The sequence below is a fragment of the Atheta coriaria genome, unplaced genomic scaffold (genome assembly GCF_025399875.1).
Source record: "Atheta coriaria isolate IRGN ID8LTWV9N9 unplaced genomic scaffold, Caltech_Dcor_3.1 hic_scaffold_3_pilon, whole genome shotgun sequence".
Classification (NCBI taxonomy): Eukaryota; Metazoa; Arthropoda; class Insecta; order Coleoptera; family Staphylinidae; genus Dalotia; species Dalotia coriaria.
Window position 1 is genome coordinate 7,877,531 of NW_027045445.1, and position 20,623 is coordinate 7,898,153.

Below are 20,623 nucleotides of genomic sequence, written 5' to 3' on the forward strand. Positions count from 1 at the left end.
ATGCAAGCGATTCGAGTCCCAAGTCGTCTCTTTAACTCGGTATTTATTTTTATTTTTCCTTTGCGCAGAGCGCAATCATGTCGAGATTTCTTTATTTTCCTTTCAATTTCTCACTTTCTTCAAGCATTTTTAAGATTACCGGCTTTAAGTAAATAGAAATGAAAAAAGAAAACATTCTAGCGTAAAATTAACTCTAATATGAAATGAAAAATAATAATAGATAGTTGGTAAAGGTGGAAAAGCTCACTAGAAAAATCATCCAGCTTTGTAACTTTGTAATCGTCGTCGTCGTCGCAATCAAATTAGAAAACTAATTATCTTTCATCCCTGCGCACCACTTTGCACGTCCCCCTGTTATCTGTGGTGTGGTGAAGTCGACGGCGTCCAGCGAGTTTGTTTCATTTTTTATTCACTCCACAGCGTTTGCAAAAAGTTAATTTTTCATTTCTTGGGGTTCTTCATTCGTTTTCCTCGCTTTTTTATTATTTGCTTTGCGTGGTCAAAACGCATGAAGATGTAAAAAATAAAATAAACTCAGGGAATACCCGGGAAGAGTGCGTAATAGAATGAAGGGTACGCGCGCTTGTAATTAGACCGCAAGCCGAAAACAAACCGCGAAACACAACGCGCAGATGTAAAAATAAATAAAAAAAAAAGAAAGCACGAAATAAAACCCCCTCGAGGGGCGAACAATGAAGAGCAAATAAAATCAAATGAAAATTGCTGTAATCGCCGCCGGGATGATAATTAGCGTGTAATTAGTTTTCGCATTTTTATTCAATTATACACGAGTTTTTCCTTTTCGTTTCGTGCAGAAAATTAAACAATTCAACGAAATTCAAATCTTTTTTTTATTATTGCGCTTCTTTTATTTTTGTTTTTTTCTGATACACCCTGTATCAGTTGACTTGCAAGTCCGTAAACCGAGTAAACGGATTCGATTTGAATGGCGCACGCGAACGAAATTGCATTGCGCTTATAAAAAGTTGCAAAAAACTAGCGAAACGATGCGAAAGTCGCCGGCGAGCGCGCAGAGGAGGAAAAGCCTCGGGAAATGTAAGAAGAGTCGACGGTAACGCGAGACGCGCACAGGATGAAAAGCCGGAGGAAAATGGGAATTAACTTGATGCAAATGCCAATACACCGCAACCCCGAGCCGAGATTGGATGATGTTATTTATAAAAACAAACAGAGAACAAAGACGCATCAGGTGAAGTAAATCTTGAAAAAAATTCACGCAGAAAATAGCTTTATAGTCACTTGTATAGGTTTCTAGCAATAAGAAAAAATTATTCATTAGGTGGTAATAAAAATTTCACTCGATATGTGATGTTTTGGTTGCATAGCGATAATCAGGGTTGAATTTTCATTTGATGTCAGTTAAGTAATTGCCAGCGCCCTCTACGGCAGCTGGCGTAACTATTACGTTGTCAAGAGTCATCGCGTCCTTGCTGCTGCTTCTGCTGTGTTGTTGCTGTTCTCAAAACGCTAGAAAAATTGTTTGTGTCCGTTTAATTTCATCGCACGACGGAGTTCAACATGCGTGTCGCCGCCGACACCGCGTATTCTAAGTGAGTAGCACTTTATTTCTTCCAATCGAACCAGAAAACATTCAAAACTAAGAAAAATATAATTTTGAGGTTATTTTGCGCTTGCCGCTCGAGTTTGAACGATGAGATGGCTTTGATTTCGCGTTGCGACACATAAAACAATATTTAGAAGAATGCTGCTGCAGCGGGGCGGTTTTGGCCGCGCACCAAAACGTCAATTGCGATTTAATGCGGTACGCGGCGAAGCCGAAAATCGAACGCTAATCGCCGTGCGGTGCGGGAGCTAAAATTAAATTTAGTGCTCGGGCGTAAATCAACGACTTTATCGACGTATTCTTGCTCTGTGCAGAGCTTCAAAATTAAATACTTTCATTACATGACTTGGGATTTAATAAATTGAGAGTTTGTATCATTCGCTCACTCACAGGTGTGTTTTCATTGAGTTTCAGTTGAAAGATTTAATCAGTCATTGTTCGTCGTACTTTTTTCTTTTCTTCTGTCGGGTTTTTTTTTTGTACTCGCCAGACGCAAGTCAAGATTTCCACACGCCGTCATTTATTTCGCCCGTTATTTTTTCGCATTGCCATTTCCGCGTTTTGTTTCGATTTTCTTGGCGTGAGAGAATCTCTTCATCTCCTCTCTTCGACTTTTCTCATTGTTTTCCTTCGTTTCGCTGCGTTCCGTTTACTTTTCGCGCGATGATGGCCGGCGTTTTTTTTTCTTCACTTGCCTGCTTGATGCTTTTATTATTTCTTTGTGCGTTGCGCGCAAAGTCTTCCACTTCCGATTGCAGGTTTGCAGGTTATTTGCTTTATATTTTTTCACCAATAGTTAGAGAGCCGCATGCGTCAAGAATCGTAGAGTGGAGAGGAAACGTTTTTTTTCTTCTGGCGTCTTGGGTTTTCTTTTCAACTTTCTTCACCGCTAGTCCTATTGGACTTTATTTGATGGGCGAAGTAATGTGTCAGTGACTTGTTGATTCAACTGTTGAATCTCATTCAGTTTGAAGCGTTTTAATTTTAATTGTGGTGATTTTGATTTAATTCCTCCCAAAATGTTTCATAAATTATTATTATGCTGACATTGAATTTATTTTGATGACTTTGAAATAATTAAATATTCCAACTTGGCTTCAATGGTATTGTATTGTAATATTACTCAATCTTTATTAAAACGTTTTTCATCGTCCCTTCTCGCCTCTTTCGCTTGGATATTTTCGTGTGGTTGTGGACGTTTCACTTTCAACTTTGTTGTGTGTAGCTGTGGCACGCGGTCTCACGCGGTTTGAGATCATCTCGAGTCTCAAGACACGCGGGACGGGCCCGGACAAGTCTTTCTTGAATACAATGCGGTTCGACCTTGACTTTTTCGGTCTTTTTTCGACCTCTAGCCTCTTGCACACATCTTGGGCGATGAGACTCGAAACTTTTGTATTTTTTGGTCTGTATTTGAGTCTGTGTTGTGTTTGGATTAATTTACGTGTGGATTTTTTCGTGGATGACGCTGCCACTTTTGCAATTTTTCCGTAGACAGCTTTTATTGAATAATTGCGGCCGAATTTCGTCGCGAGACACCACTCGCAGTCAAGCAAATTGATGCCAAGGTCGATTCGGCTCGACTTCTTCACGGCGCCGCAGACAGGCCGACTCTAATCGACAATGAAATTCAATTCCATTCGATTGTGGCAATCTCGGCACGGCATGAAATTGAGTTATGTATTATGGTATTACAACACATTCACTTGTCTTGTCTTCTAGACAAAATCCTCTACTCTTTACGATTTGATTTGATAGAGACTTAATTTTGGTTATAATTGGCAGCTAGGAAGTTTTTGATTGTTTTTCTGTCATTAAACGAGTAATTTTTACAACTTGTTTGTCCTTAACACGGTCACTTTTGTTTGTTTCACAACGAAACAAAAAACGTTACGCACTTGGTGCGCGCGTCGTGTCTACGAATTCATCCTTGATAATTATTTATGCGTAAGATTCCGATGGGATATTTCACAATTTCACAATTGTTGCGCCGTGGAGTTTCTCCGCTTGTGTTTTTTTTTTCTTCTTTACTCGTCCATAATTTATGATTTTGTGCGCTTGTGTTTCTATTCGCAGCCATTACATTTTTATCCCATTTACGGCGTGTTATTTCAACATTCATTAGCGATGAGAGTTTGGTTTTCACTTTGTGAACTCGTCTTGTTACTTATGTAACCTGTGTGTGTTGGATAAGCAACAGGTAAATATGAATAATTTATTAATTTCTGTGTGTGATCGACCAGTCTTTTGCAAATTTATTGCTCGTTGGCCTTCCAAGACACCGGCTGGGATAGTTCATGTTTCATGGCTTTTGGTGGTCATTGGACTCTGTTTTTTTTAAATTTTATTTCGTCTATATTTGCTCACAATGCCTACTAACTAATTTAGCTAATTATAGTGCGAAATTTACAAGGTTGTTTCGCGTTGAGGAAAATTTTTGATTTTTGTGTTGTGTAATTTTGCCGTGTTGTATTGTTGCGGCGGGAAGACTTGCCCGCATATTCGTTCGTTTAGTTCGTTTAGCGCCCTAATTGAAAATCGATTCTAATTGCGTTCGCTCGCTTTGGTACGCACGCAACTGTCGCGGCGCGCGGCACATTGTGTCCACATTTGCGCCCATATCCGTCCATTTCCACCCACGTTATACTCCCTTCATCCCCTATGCCTACACACTATTTCAATTCGCTTCGGCTTCCATCTCGTCTCGTTGCGTCGCTGCTTCTGTCCATATTTATTATCACTGCGACACGGGCATGTCACACACGCCCGAAACAAATTTCACCTGACGCGCATCGCATCGCGTTTTTTTTATTTCCCGCCTCTCTTTGCTTCCGTTTTTGTTTGACTGCATTGTGTAGTTATTAATGCGCCCCTGATAAAACGATAATGGATTTTCGAAAAGGCCGGAAACACGCTGAACTGGTGCGCACTTTTCGAAAACGCAGAACGAAAAACCACCAGCCCGCAATAAGAGTAAAACACGGGTAATTAATGTACCGTGCTTCGGCGGCTTCCCGTCGAGCGTAAACGCGAATAAACTATTGACAACTGCGAGTATGTGGATTTAATTGAGTGTAACAATCGTATTTGTTGTTATTGCAAGGGATTTAGTCAAATAGTGGAACAGGTAGCATCAAATTTATATGGAATTTAAGTAGTATTTGGTTGTTATTTTTGTTTTGGCTTGTTTTTTGTTTTGTTTTTTCATTCGGTCGGAAAATGTGCAATTTATTATCGATGGCTTAATGCCTGTTTACGAGTTTATATTATTGGCGCTATAATTATCGAATAATAATAAACCTGCGAGTGTTTGAATGCGCGTTTATAAATTATCGAGCACCAACTGATGCGAAATCGATATGCAAATGCGTGATTACCAATATTTCTTGATAATAAACTGCTGGAAGTATTAATTCAACGCGGGGAAATTATTCCATGAAAAATATATTGTGATATATTGGATTTTTACCGCAAGACAAATTATGAATTGCTTAAGAAATGATTGAGACGATAAATAAGTAATTAATTTGCAGGAAGTTATCGGTGCGATTATGTCTGCATTTTTTGTTCGGAATAAATATAAAATAAATTATTGTGAGCTTTGAATATAATTAAATATTTAGTAACATGTTAAACCAGCAGGTGAATAACTTCTTTCAAGGATATTCAAATTTATCGAATTTATCACTTTTAAGACTAGTATTGTAATGATTTGCACTTTTGAACTTGTGGTTTTCCAAACCTCTCGATAAGCAGCAACATACACGCTAGCGAATTTTCCGTGGGGCGGCATGTATACCCACACATAATGCAAGATAACATACGGTTTAAGTGCGGCGCGGCCGACCAGATGCACGACATAACGGATGCGTAATTAGCGCTCGGTGCGCGCATTGCACTTGACTGGCGAGAGCGCGCGCGCTCGCAACGGTAATTATTGCATATTGCAGAGCGCACGCAAACAGAAATCTACAGTGCGGAATTCACCTATGCCGGGCATAGGTGGGTATTCATGACGCACACGTGAGTTGGAGCGTATGAGTGGTCGGTCGGTCGATCGGATGGTTGCATACGCGTCCATCGCCGGCGGGTAAATGCGGATTGTGGAGGGCCTCCGTTCATTGTATCGCAAATCTATACATTCCTGCTAACAGTAGCACTAAGTCGAAATATGCTCGATTTCCGGATTTGAGGATGAGAATGAGAATGTTAATTACGCATTCGGCGGGTATTTACCCATAAATAATACTCTAAGAAGGCAAAAAAATTAGAAATTGAAAATAAGTTGAAGTGTAGAGTGGCTGATATCTGAAGAGATCGGAGTTGGTGGTTTTCTTCCCTTGCTCTCGAGTCAAAATTCCATTCGGATTGAAGGCGTATCAAGTATAGAGGGCGCACAATCGGAAGTTGTACTTATATCACCAGTTGAATTGAGCACGCGCGCGATCAGAATCACAGAGTGCACTCGATCTTGCGGTGGAAATTTGAATTTCATTGGAATTATTGACATGTCTAGCTATAAACACCATAACATGATATATTATAGAGGATACTCTCGACTAAAAATACATATTCCCATGTGGATTGTGGCTATTTAATTCTAGATGGCGCTGTATTGCATTTACGTCAAAATGACGAAATGATTATAATTTCAGTTTTCGGTTAAGCGTCGTGTGTTTGTGCGTGGCTCGGCGACATGCATCGCGGTATCGCCGTCGCGTCGAGGGTTGTGGACGTTCTCGAAATCGAAACGATAATTAAATGCTCGCAACGGTAATCCTGATGCGAATACAATTACAGTTTCTGATTGCCGCGTGTGTGCTATATTTACCTTTATCCTCTTGCTGCAACCCGTGTGCGTTGAGGTAAAATTTGCGGTCATATTTTATAGACTAGCGCGGATTTGCAGATGCAGGTGCATTTATTGTAATACGGTCATTATTGCTGCGAATATGCGTCGCGCGCGCAAATGCTCATGTAAATATATTTACATATCCCATTTGCAATTGGTTGGCAATGGTAAATTGCAAGCTTTAGGCGGCAGCCATCGCAGCGTCATTTGTGATGCGTTTGCATTGAATTGCGAGACGCGTTGATTAATTTTTAAAATAAATTATACGCCATAGTTGGCATATGCTTATTTGCTGCTTGCGTGAATGTGTGTTAGTGTGTGTGGTTTCAATGAACGCACCGTCGGAGAGTGCACCGGAACAATGGACAATGAACTTTTTGAGTTGTGTATGTGCTGTGCGAGCACCGCGTAGGCACAGTTGAAAGAGCAGAGTATAGCTATCCATTGGATGTGTTGATGTTTGCGTGCGCAAAACGCCGCAATGGCAAGTTCAATGATCAGCAATTATTTCCGTGTGTCGGCCTACTCATGGCACATGGTTCAACTGCATAGTTAATTATTGGCGAACGCTAGTAGAAACTTCGTGTCTTGGGATTTCCTTGTGTGTGTGGCTTGTGAGGAGTTATGACTCACAATTCTCGGAGAACTTCTTAATCCTCCTTCGTTTAATTCAATAAATCTCGTTATTAATGGGGGTTTTTGAGTTGCAAATTCCACCCCGTGACCAAAGCCCGTGTGTAAAATACTTTAGTCACGGTTTTGATCGTGCGTGTCTAAAGTATCACTTTTAACGTCTCAAAACCGTGAAAAAAACTGCTTTTTACAGGTTTAATTCAATAAATCTCGTTATTAACGGGAGTTTTTGTAGTGCAAGCTCCACCCCGTGACTAAAACCCGTGTGTAAAGTACTTTAGTCACGGCTTTGATTGTCCGTGCCTTAAATATCACTTTTTACGTCTCAAAACCGTGAAAAAACTGCTTTTTACAGGTGGAAGTCGAAAAACTTTCAACACCTCTATCCTAAGTTTTCCACTTTTTCGCACATTTTATCTACAAACCAATTTCCCATTCGTAGTCGTTACTTGTTGAATGCTTTCCTCATCCTCCTCCAATCCATCCCCATTTTTTCCATTTATGCCTCCAATGTGTTTGTCGTAACATACTTACTTTATCGCTTTCCTCCCACTACTCAATTCAGTGTGTTTACCTCTATCTGCATGACGCCGTATTTCCAGTCATTTCAAGCGCTTGAACAACCCCGAAATGGAAATTTCCATCTTCAATGCCGGCGTTTCGAAAATACATAGTTTATATGATTTATCACCTCTTCCCTTTGTGGTGATTTCCCGACGACGTGATTCGAAAGGAGTTTGAATTTGTCGGCTCATATATTTATTGGACAAGTAAAAATTATTTGCATTGTGTTGTGTCGTGATGCATGCACAAGACTGCACGCGAAACATAATATTTTATGCGCGCCCAGAATGTCGCATTTATCATGCGCGCACGCGAGGACAAGCAGATTACGCGTGGATGGGCGGTTGGGGGCGGTGGTGCTGGTGGAGCAGAAAGAAGTGTAGGTGGTGTAGGAAGGCGCGCGCGCGTGCCGGGACAAATCGCGCACGGAAATCCGACTCACGCCGCGTCCAAGATAAATCTAATATTTAGTTTTCCACATGTAAAACGTGCCATAAAACATTTCCGCACGACACTCGACGCGGCTGGATTTATTGAAAAATATTTTTATATTTAATATTTGTTTAATTTTTTTCTCCCTGCCTGTCTGCGTGCATTGCGCGAATGGAAGAATCTTTTCTATTCCGCACTATTTTGTATTTACTCTTCCGGCCTTGATATTTTTATTTTCGATTTTGCTTCAAGTATTGCACTCGCTCGCTGCGCAGCGAGCTAGGTGATCCTCTCTCTGGGTAAATTTTATTTTCGTGCGTTGTTGTCCCGACGATGCATGCTCGTGCGAGCATAATCCGGCTGCAAAATGGATTTCGCTCTCTTCCCCCTTTTATATTTATTATATTTATAATGCGAGATTTGATATTTGAGATTTTCCTATTTTCCGCACACTCGCGAGCAACAAGTACGTTGGAGTCTTTACGCACCGGAAATATCCCGCAATGCTCATTTCCTATTTCGCCGAAAGGTCCTGTGGATCCTCTGCACAATCCGACAGATCATGCTAAACCTTTAGAGGTCTCATTGTGGGATGATTTAGCAATTGAGCGCAGAGTGAAGTGGGAAACGCGGAATTTTATACGCGAAATTTTTATAATGCGAATTATCCTTTAATCTCTTCGTTTGATATACGAAAAAATGAAAAACACGATAATATTTTCTATGAATTTTAAATTTTTGTTTGTGGCGTAGTAACTAAACACCCTGTATATTAGTGGAGAGACGAGTCCTAAGGTCCTTATGTCGGAATTATATCCGTGAGGGCGGCACGCATGCCGGTCGTCGTCGACCGGAAACGGACCATTTGAACCGTCCGGGCGCCGACGTCGTTCTAAATCGTTTCCGGTCGAGACCCGGTGCCGTTTTCCTCTTTCTACCCAGTAGGTCGTTTTTCATTTCTCGTAGACTAACAACAAAATGAATAAAATGCCATTCGATTCAAAAGCACAAAATACTTCCGCGTTTTCATATTTTTGCGTTATTTGTTTGTTGTGCTGCGTTGCACGGTGTAACAAATGATACTTAATTAAACACATATTGACATCCGGGTAACATCATGGACCTGTACCGGCCGCCGCCAGGATTAAAGTCGATTTTTATTGATGGCCGGCGGTGTGTGGCGTGAGTGGCGTTAAATAAATCTTCATAAAAATGTTTGCGCGGTTGCTCGTCGAGCCAATCGTGCGGAGAGATACGTGCCGGACGCCGCGTCCTGGATGATGATGGATGGGCGCGCGCTCGTTCCATTCATCTCCCGACCAATATTGACCAGCCATGGGAAACTAACCCCGGCGCATAAAAAAGCAAATCTGTTTTTAACCGAGTGTGATGGAAAAAGTTGCGTGAAACTAGTTTTTGTGCGCTGTTGACTGATAGATGACGCTGGTAGACGATGAAAATGGTTAGCGTCGCGCACATTCGAAGCACTTTTATGCTTGTAGATATTATTTAGTTAATGAAATGATGCGTTTTATGTTATGTGAGGAAATTAAAGGTAATGAAAGAAATAAATGTGTGTTGTTTTACGTCGGTAGTCGCCGCCGTCGTCGTCGTCGTCGTTTTGTGGTTTTAATGTTTAATACCGCGACAAATTTTCTCATCTGATACAACACACTTAATTTTTTACAGCCAACGCTTTTTATTGTTGTTTACGTCGACTTGTTGCTAGCCAACCAAAGCGAGCAAGTTTACAAAAATTATCAACACGAATCAGAACGGTTACAGGGTTACACACAGTTGTTGTGTTGTTGCTAATTGCAAAGTGTATAACTTTTGCGCAGATTATACATTACACACTGGACGCGTACGTTTGATGAGTGTTGTGGTCGAAATAAAAATGAGGCGCATAAAGATGTTGAGGTTCAGGGTTTGTTACAGTGTTTGGAGCGCGTGGTGGCGGCGGAATGTGTAATTTGGTTTTTATTAGCCACTTAACCGGGCACGGGCATGTGGACATGTCTGGTCGTCATGCAGGGTTACCAAAATGTTAGGCATTTTTTTATATCTATAAATTTGTAGCCGTGATTGTGTTTAGTTTTTTTATTTCTATGGTAATTGCTAATGATACATTATGTCGTTAATTAATGCAATTAATTGAGATTCAATGCCATGTGTAATATTATTTGATTGTAAGTAATATAATTCTAGGAAGATTTGTCGTGTTGAATAGTATTAAATTGTAGTTAATGTGATGACATAAGCTAAATTACTTAGTAGTTAATCTTGTGAGATAAGTAGTAACATCGAAAGCATCTTAAAATAGCATACTATCTAGTAAGAGCTGAAAATAATGAATTTTTTCTACTACTATCTTTAAAATTGCAGTTTTTCCACGTTTTTTTGAGACATAAAAAGTTGTTCTTTAAACATGGGCGGCCAAAACCGTGACTAAAATAGTTTAGTCATGGGTTTTAGTCACGTTTAACCTCAAAAAGTTTGAATATTGAAACTGCAACGTGGAAATAAAGTGGAAGGGGAAAGTAGCGTAAGTATCACGTGGCTAAACGTTGTTAAACACTCGATTGATTAATTAATCAATCTCGTGACAAAAACTCCTCTTTAGCCACTTGATACTTAATATACTATTGTCTGGTAACCCTGTTTTGTAAGAATTTTGTTTGTGTGTGTGTGTGTGTGTGTGTGTGTATATTGTCATGATTATGATGATAACCCCATAAAAAATCGCCATTAGAGTGGTGGATTGTGGATGAAATTACAGTCGGGAAATTGTGGAAATGCGAAAATTGCGAGAGCCGCGCCACGTTTCCAAGCACTGCGGCTCTGCTAATAAAAACGTTTCAAATTATCGCACAACAAGCTGATAAAACGTGTATTTCTAAAATATTACACTCGACCTAATAATAACGCTGCAATTATTATCTTTGCAGTATTAATAAAAATTACCCTTTATACACCCCGTTTTTAAAACCGTCACTAAAACGATGCGCTTTTTGCATTTAAACGATGCGCTTTCAGCGCACGTTTGAAAACTTTTCCACTCGGCGACGGGCGGAAAAAGCGGGTTATTATCCTGGGAAAATGTTGAAGGATAATTGCTTCCCTCGACATTTTCCAACGCGCGCACATTTTTATTACTTTATACTTAATATAATACACGATGATTGTTATCAGCTGCGTTTTTCTATTTCATCCACTATTCTCCACAATAGAAGAGAATGATAATAGATAATATTTTTAAATGTAGGTATTAACGTTTAGTATGTTTTGTGATAAGTCGGACACCAGTTGCGTTCTTATCGCGCCCAGGACGAAACGCACTGAATGCCTCGCAAGCTCCACACCCAGAGCAACAAGGGGTTGTGTTGTGTTGCTGGCAGGCCGCGGTAAAACGGCGAAACTTTCCCGACGCCGATGCTTGTTGCGCATTTACTAGTTGATTGTGCTACCAGTTGAATGCGGACGCAATCGGAGGCGGGATATAATAATATAGTAAAAGATTTTCATCGCAACTAAATCGTGGTGTATTTTTCTACCGGTTTTCAAATGGTAGAATTTTCCATGTGAAGGCTTTGTTCGCGTCCGGTATGCCGGTCACGTTTGCATGATTACGGAGCGTGGGGGCTAACAACCCTTTGCTATGCACGCTTGGCGTTAAAAATCGTGAAAGCGCGTGTGTGTCGTCAAAAGACCGGAAACAAACGTAGCATTTACACGAAATTTGAAACACTTTCAACGTGTTTTGGTTCAGGAAAAGCGAAAAAAAAGTTTTATGTTAGGAACTATGTAGTTTATGAGATTTTTATTATGTAATGTGCATTTAAACTAAAAGCTTTCAATGTTTAATGCGCTCATAGTGGTGGTGGTGGTAATAAGTTTTATAATACGATGGTAAATTGCGACATTGTTTGGCAATTTTACACGATTTTCCTGATTGCGGCCGGCGCAGATTGAGATTAAGATCTTCATTGTGATTGCGTCTTGAACACTTGAGCATTGTTGGCGCGCACGCCGAGTGGGCGAATATTGCCCCGAAAGGGGTGATAACCACCCCTCGAGCAAACTCGACTACCGCAAGGACATTATCATGCGGGTCATTAACGACCACGAGGAGTGCAAGGCGCGCAAACTTGGTCATTCATCAAATTACATTGAATTACACTGCATTATTACTTATTGATGTAATTGTCTTTGGCATGGCGAAACTAGTTTCGATCATTTTCGAGTTTGTGTGGCGTGAATTAATATCGCGAATCCGGGTCGTGAATGATTTGTCATCTCGTTGTGCGCATCTCGCGGATGAAATAATGGTAATTACTTATTCCACAGCGATGTTGTAATTCATCGCCGCTGCGCTGTTGATCCGATCGTCGTTTCGTTTTACGCGCGCAAGCGCGCAGACGTTTAGCCATTTATTTATTGATGTAAGTTATGAGTGGAGCGTGAGATCATCGCTTGAATAAATAAACAGCAGAAAGAGTGTGCGCGTTAAATTTTACTACGATCCGTTGCGGGGATTTGAATTTCTAGGATCGATTGGTTGTTGAAACACCCTGTGTGGTTTACTATTAGTTAATTAATTATACTTATTGTGTTTACGTTTCGTCATCGGCATTGCCATCACGAGCTGAAATAGAGTTATGATTATAAATTTGCGCGTTTTGAAGTTTTATAGTGATTATATTGCCATCTGGTGGTGGATAGTGTAAATTTGCGTAGCCATTTTAATTTTTACGATATTTTTTCTTCTCTCGCGCGCGGTTTCCTGTTTGATGTTGATGTTGCTGTGGATGTTGAATAAGTTAAGTTGCAGCACGTGTTTTGGATCACGTCGCGTCTTAATTTTCGATGACGAGATAACGTTGACGATGATGGCGGCAGCAGCGGCGGCAGCGGCGTATGCTGATTGATCGCATTCGAGTCGAGGTTTAAGTTGATGAATTAATGAGGGCAGCGCCGGATTAGACGCGATCGACGTTCGGTGTGGCTTCGGCAGCGATTTCCGTTTAATGTTTAAATTTAGACTTATGGCTTTCCTGCGATTTGCACCGCGGCGCGCATTATTAGCGACGCGAATGTGGAGCGCGCGGAAAAGTTTGTGACTTGGACCGGAACTATTTGTTAAATATAACTTTAACTATCCGAGGCAGAAAAATCAACATGTAATATAATATGTATTTCGGGTTTGGCAGCCATTTTAATAGCCAAGAAAAACATGCGTTGTATTTTAAACTCTGTAGGTGATGTTTTGAATGCAGGGGAATTTACAAAATGCGTACACTTTGTCTAATTAATTATATCAACATAATTCGGGATGAAATCTGATGAATTTTCGAAAAGCGAAATAAATGATTTCACTTTGTGCACACAAACAAGTCGGGTGCGTTTCGCTCGGCGTCGACCGACTTTGCAGCTTCCGAAATTTAATTTAATTAATTAAATCTCTTCTTACCTCATTTCATTTCATTTTGCATTTCTTATATTCTCACTCCTCTAATTCGCCGATTCGCTTAGGTTTAGTCGCTTATTATATTTGTACATGTATACCTAGATTTTCTTTACGTTTCCGCGATGATGACGATGACGGGTTTCCGCGTGCCTCCTGCGATTTCCTTCGTTTTTGCGTGTGAGTTTCTTCGTTTGCGTGGATTCATCCTTTGGCGTTTTCCCGGAATTAACGTGTTGGTTGTTCCGAGATGCCGGCAGATACTTCTTAGAAGTTGGCCCGCGCTTTGTGTGTCGGTTGCTTTTTTAGCCGATGCATTAGTCGAATGAGTGCGACTTTGTGTGTGCGCGAAAGATGTAAATTCGATTCGCCACTCTTGAAATATCAAAGGCCAGAGAAAACAAGATTAACTTTTGCATGTCAACAAAATGTTAATGAATTAATTTTTTTCAAGTATTGTTGAGTAGGTATATAAATAAAAACCACTTTCGGTCGAATATGATAAAAAATGAAAACTGACACAAAATTGAAAATTTAATCATCCGGTAGTGAATTATTCCGTACCCTTACATGTGCGGAAACATCTCGTACTAGTACTCGTACGCGGGATGAAGTATGGATGAAGAAGGAGTGATGTGGGGTGCGGGGGTCGGAGGAAAAGAACATTTTATGCAACCGTGGAACGTGCCCGGGCGAAACGGGGCAAAACGCTGAATTAAATATAATAAGACCGGAGGCCTTCGTTTAATCCACTCGAAAATTAAATGAAAACAAACACGCGCCGAGCGACGCAGAGCAGCGGCAGCTACTACTCTTGCTTCTCCTGCTGCTGGTGGTGCCGTGGAGGTGAGACGATGAACGTTCCTCATTCACCAATCTAGCATGCAACCGAACCGAATGCCGGTGTTTCAGCTTGCACAAAGGTTCGAGGTCGGCGGTGGTAGTTGGTTCTTTTTCCGATGTGTTTCATCAAGTACAAGACTTTATACAAGGCACGTTCTACTTGCGAACATGAAACAGTTCCCTACTCTGCGCGATGATTTTTTTCTTCTTCTTTCCTTTCTCTCTGCTATATTGCTTCAGGTCACCTGCACAAAAGTTTTTGAATTTTTAACGAATTAATTAATGATTTAATAATTTAATCATGTTAAATAATATTTAATATTCCTTTTTGTTTCAGGTAAGATTTTCTTTTGATGCCGTCAATGCTTTCCATCGTGAGCTTTCTTCGATTCGGTAACTGTTAATTAACATAATTAATATATTTTTTTAAACTAGTGAAGAGTATTTATTAAAGTAGGGAAAATTTGAAATGTAAATTGCGTTTTTAGTGAAAACACTGTCGGGAAATTGTCTTGCTATGATAAGAGGGTGATGCGGTGTGTAGTATAGAATGCCTCGCGGCTTTGGGTGCTTTTTAAATAAATACTATCGTCGATGCAAAGCGGACGTAAAAACGATGAAACAAACGCCTGAGGGTGTCAGCGTATCAAGCGTCAAACAACCAACTACCTACCTGTTTATAAAACGCAGAGCAGGGTTGCCATAAGATAAAATGCGTAAAAACAATGCAGCCACAAAATAACGAATTGATTATTATGATAACCCTGTGATTATTGTCGCGGTGCATACGGTTTGTTAAAACATTGGTTTCTAAAACTACTCTCTGTTCATTATTGCACCCCGTATGGGGTACCTGAAGGAACAAAGCTTCCTTTGTTAGTGGAACGCTTTTTCTTTGTGACTGCGCTACGTTTTGTTGGGTTGTTTCAGTGTTTCAGTTTGCATGTAACGCGGATGCGTTTCCACAGTTTTCTTTTTGTCCAGCGCGCGCGCGCCCGCGCGATTGCTTTATTTTCCGCCCTCCACCAAAGTGGAATTGTATATGCACGCACGTGAACTCGTGCGCTCGCATTTGTACTCGATTAATTATTAATAATATGCCGCATTACGCCGCAGTGCTGGAAAATTAGGACTGAAAAAGGGTGGGCTTGCATAGTGTAACAACGAAATTTTTCTTTGATTGTTTTCTTTGTCTTTGGATTATAAATTGATAGTGAAATTTAATTACGCGGATTGCCCAAACGTGTCTTGACTTTGAAATGTTTTTTTTGCGCCCTCTGTTAGTGGTTTTTCTTCTGAAGATTTTAAATCTCTTGCTTGCGGATGTGGATGAGGATGAGGGAGCAGTTGAATTTGGGAATTGTTTTCGTACTGCTCCTATGGCCATTTGTTTCCCACCTGGGCGGTCGAAGCGCTTTTCCCGTTTCTCGTTTGTGCGCTCACGTCACGCTTTCCATTTGACTCAACCGCGCCAACATTCTTCCGGCTGCGAGGTGCGCGCACACGTCGCACGCTTAATCTCTTTCTGATTGCACAACTACAACTTGACATATATATTAAACCACGCCACAACGCAGGGGTGGAGAAAGTTTAGGGTTGCAGACATTTTTGATAGCGCGTCAATTTTCTGAGTTTTTCTTTTTTGATTTGAATTTGCACTTCTGTCTGATGAATATGAATTGTGGCGGTCGATGGGGAAATGTTTTAAAGCTGACAATTTTCATTTTGTCGCCGCGGCATTGTGTGTTTCATTGAGGACGTTTATGACGTGTGCGAGGTGCGGAAAACGCCTGTAGGAGGACGCCTGGACATGCCCAATCGCAAAAAATGTCAATCCATTTCGGCTTTGCGCGGCGCGCAACGCTTGCAATCGGAATCCGAATTCGATGATTTAATTGCCATTTGGCAGCGCGGTCCCGAATTGAAAATTGCCTAATTGTAGGTGAAATCTTCATTTTATTGTTCTGTTTTTAATCTTTATAATTTGCAACAATTTTCTGACCCAAAAGAACTCAGCAATAATATTTTCACTTTCATTCTTCGTTTTTTGTACAAATTGTTTAATTTTTTTTTCGGATTTTTGATCTTATAACATCAATTTTTGGAGCCAAAATCTATTTGAGTCCTTTGTGAAAATTAATTTTCAAATTTCAATTTCCATATCTCGAAGATCGTTTAACAGGTGGACCAAAACAGTTGTTTTTCTTTTTCGCTTACCTAACCGGAAGATATCATTAGTCGTAACTTGTCGCACTAAGTATTTGACAATTTTAAGCAATTAGTAGGTGAATATCTCGCCGAGTATACCCTCGTTCGCTCCACACGCGCTCTTGCTCGCCGTACAAATATAAACATGATGAATGGCCGTGATGTTTCGGCACATAAATTAGAGTTAAATTGACAAATGGACTTGCACGCGAGTGGTCTGCCTATAAATATCAATGTAGTGCACTTTTTCTCCAAACTTTTTCCAAAACAAATTCAAATTTTACTTAAGTGCCTATCGCTTTATATCACTTAATTCATTCTCTTATGCAACTTTTTTCTCAATTTTAAATTGAAATTTGTTTCGATGCCGGACCTGAGTGTAATTTAGTGATGTATACAGTGGGTTTAAAGCGAAATAAAATGTTTTTCTATTTTTGCCGGACGCGGCACCTTACCTGCTACCCCCTTGAGCGCGCGAAGGGGGTGGTGAATGAGCGGGCAGGAAGCGTGTGCGAAGGTGTAATTTATCGACCGCAAACAGGCTCGGGAAATTTAGTGTTCTCGAGGAGCCGCTTTTCGCCGCCAAATTGCTATTTTTACGACCATTTTTTTTCTTCTTTTACTTTTGATACTCTTTTTCTCTTTCGCGCGCGCCCGCTACCTTCTTAAAACCTTGGAGGACTTTTTATATTTTTCGCCCAAGAAACATTCCCATTCGTCTAGTCGTCTTTTTATTTCAACTTTTTTTTTTGCTAGAGATTTCAATTTCTTACACCGTTTAAAATGTAGCCAAATTTTACACTAGGGGCATACGTGTATAAATCACGCAGATAAAACGTGTTTTTATTTTGATTTTGTTTACGCGCCGGCCCCGAAATTAATTGATGTGACACGCGGTGTGTTTTTCACGTGTCATCATGTTCATCATCGTTCGCTGCGTGTTGTTTACCGCACACACCACACTCGAACTGCTGTGTGCTGTGTTTTTGTTGTTGGTCGCAGCGTAATTATGTGCAGTCGGCATAACGCATTATTGTTCGCTTTTTCATTGCGCGCGCGCGCTCGGGGTTGCAAAATGCGGGTCGCGGCGTGCAGCGGAAAATATACAAAGCAACAAAACACATCAAAACGCGCAACACATTTATTAAATCCACAAACATCCATCATTCTGTTGGGTATCTCTTGCTGTTTCACTCCTATGGAGCAAGGAGCAAGGACCTCTCACTGTGAGATGGCAGTTTTACGTCTATGCTGTGCTGTGCTGGGCCAAGGGAACGTGGAGAAAAGTGAGGCTAATGATAAATGATAAAATCTACACGTTACATTTTGTTAATTTTATATTTATTTATTATCCTCGTTTTTCCCGCTTTTTGAAATTTCATTCGTTTTGAAATATATTCGGGCGGACAATTGTTTCACACCGCCTGCTGGGCTTCATCTTGCTGTGACGTTGTAGTCCTTTTCATTCTTTGTATTCTTGCATTTCATTTCCGATCATTAGCGCACACCTAATTGCCCTCTACATTCAGCAAACTTGCCAACTTGTCAGAAACACAACTAGTCGCTGGAAACATAAGCAACGGCGATAGATTTTCCAAATGTTTTCCTCTCGAAAATTGAAATTAATTTTAAGTACATGTCGAAAAAGTTGCGCGTGATGGAAAATGTATTGTCGCAAACTTTTGTTTGCAGCAACCCTTTACACGCCTATATATGTCAGTGGTGGCATTCGTTTTCATTCGATTTTCACTTTGCTACCTGTGCGTTGTGGAGTTTTGAATGCTTTCGCTTTGTGTCAGGGGAAAGTTTCTTCTTTGCGCGCAATTTTCCGCTCGCTTTCCGGGAAAATATCACTTGTAATTAGATTAGGCACACATGTAAGTTTAATGTATGCTGTGTGTGGGGTGCTCACGCGAGAAGCATGAAAAGTTTGGTTGTCGCGGGGGCGCGATATCAATAGTAATTAGATACAAGTCGAAAGTCGAAATTAAGTGCTAGTTTTGCGTCTGTTCAGCAGCAACTTTTCACATTTTGATTCAAGGGGATCGAAATTTATTTTAAAGAATTATATTAAACTAGCTTTAACCCGCGGCTTCGCTCGCGAATATCTAAAATAATGAAGTTGCTTCCGTACGCGTCTGTAGTCACAGAAGAAGTAACAATGAAGTAGAATGGCGGGAAGTTTAAAATGGCTGAAAGTATAGTCTATGGAAGTATAGTGTACAGTCTCCATAGTGTAGTCAATTGGATTTGATGTTGACGTAGCTGTCGGTAATACAGTGTGATAATACAGTGTGATGGTACTATAGTACTTAGGTTTGAGCTTCATTGCTGGAATGCTAGATGGCGTTAAAGTAGTCAAATAGCCAGATGCAGAGGTATTATTGGCTAAACTATTTCTTTATTTTATTTAAAAAATATTTTTTTTATTAAATAAAAAGTAGCCTATAACCATTCGGGGACCACTAAGAATATGTGTACAAATTTTCATGATGATCGGTTAGGTAGTTTTTGCGTCAAAGTGTAACAAACATCAGGACTTTCGCATTTATAATATTAGTAGGGATAATATTTATTCTTCATTCAGCATCTTTCTAAAATATTTATTGTTTGTTTTATAATTCAACACTTTAATTTATTTTTCTAACCTTACCTTTGATTAACTTTCGAATTAACTTTGTACCCTCATTTTGTTAATCCTAGCAAATTACACTACCTGCGCCAGGTACGGTTGCTATTTGTTATTTATTCAATCTTAAATCCTCTTTACATGTTGCGTTCGTTGCCAAATCCTTTGCGTATTATTATGCCTATTTCCTGCAAGGGTTGCGTTGCGTTGTTCACACACACATGTACCCTCCCCTTTTCACCACCGTTTCTAAGTCAAACTCTACTTACCCTCGACTTTGGCCCAACACCAAACTAAACACACACATGTACACACAGTTCTCGTTTTGTGGTTTTTCATCAGTCGCCTTCCAAAAACGCGCGCTCCCCTATTATTGTGTTATTTCTATTGTATTCTAATATCGTGTGTGCGCGCCTTCGCCGCAGCGCGTTTGTTTTGTCGGTTATTTATAAATTCAGCGGCGCGTGTGTGTTTTGTGTATTTATCTGTTTGCGGTTGTCAGAAGGCGCAGAAAGGATGTTGGCGAGTTTCGGCAAGGATAGGAGGAGCTTTGCCTCCGACGCAGCCGGAAAAAGGGTTATAATAAGCTCGTGCCGCTCGTATTAACTCTAGACATACGCGGGGATGAATGAGTTTTGAATTTTTGATGATGCGTGCGTGCGCGCCGTGCGGAAAAGTTTGAAATGTTGCGCTGTTTGGGGATGATGAGAATGACATTGTGCGTTTGTTAACGCTCTAACACTTTACGGCGGCATAATGAAAATGATGTGTGTGGGTAATTTTGTTTTCAAACAATGGTGTAAAAGGGTAACAAAATACATTTTTTCAACGAAAACTTTTTTTTTCGGTTGGTTGCGTTTTATTTTTCCACCCTGTGTGAGCAAACAATTTGTAAATTTGTGCGGCGACAATTTTCACACCGTTTTCACTTGTCGCTCTGTCGTGAGTGTGTTTGGTTGTCGAAATTTATTCATAAACTTTTTCCTCCTCGCAACCGCAACACACACACACACACACACAGCCGCCGCTTTTCTTCCGTCCTTGTTCTGGCCGACTTTTAAAAGTCCTCCGCTGCCTGCAAGTTGCAAGTTGTGTTTCTGCTGCTTCTTCTCCCTTCTTCAATTCTGCTTCCGCTGCGAGAGACACTATAACTATTTACATATACGCTTTGCATGTAAATACGCAAACAGGTTAAAAAGTTTGCGAAGCTTTTAGCTACGGCGGCGGCAGCAGCCATTCTTTTGCCGAGCGCGGAAAAGAAAATTGAAAATGCTTGAATTTTCCATAGTTTTGCAAAGGGGCCGATTGTGTCGCGCGAAAGACTTTTAAACAGCGTGTACGCGCGCGCGCGCGCAATCAGAACTTAATTCGCGGCATTCTGTTGGAAATTTTGCGGAATTACTTGCAGCGGCA

General features: G+C 40.5%; 1 protein-coding gene across 7 annotated transcripts in view; it reads left to right on the top strand.

Annotated features, from left to right (window-relative positions):
• Nucleotides 1-20,623, top strand: part of heph (polypyrimidine tract-binding protein 1 heph) — a 110,729-nt gene that overhangs the window by 37,423 nt on the left and 52,683 nt on the right. Inside the window, exon 1 of one of the 7 annotated variants that reach the window (XM_065299479.1) lies at nucleotides 1,444-1,571. The exons of the other annotated variants lie outside the window; for them this stretch is intronic. The gene's annotated coding sequence lies outside the window, so the exon portion shown is untranslated. Of the gene's footprint in view, nucleotides 1-1,443; nucleotides 1,572-20,623 lie in introns of those variants that run through there. 7 annotated transcript variants of the gene reach the window in all.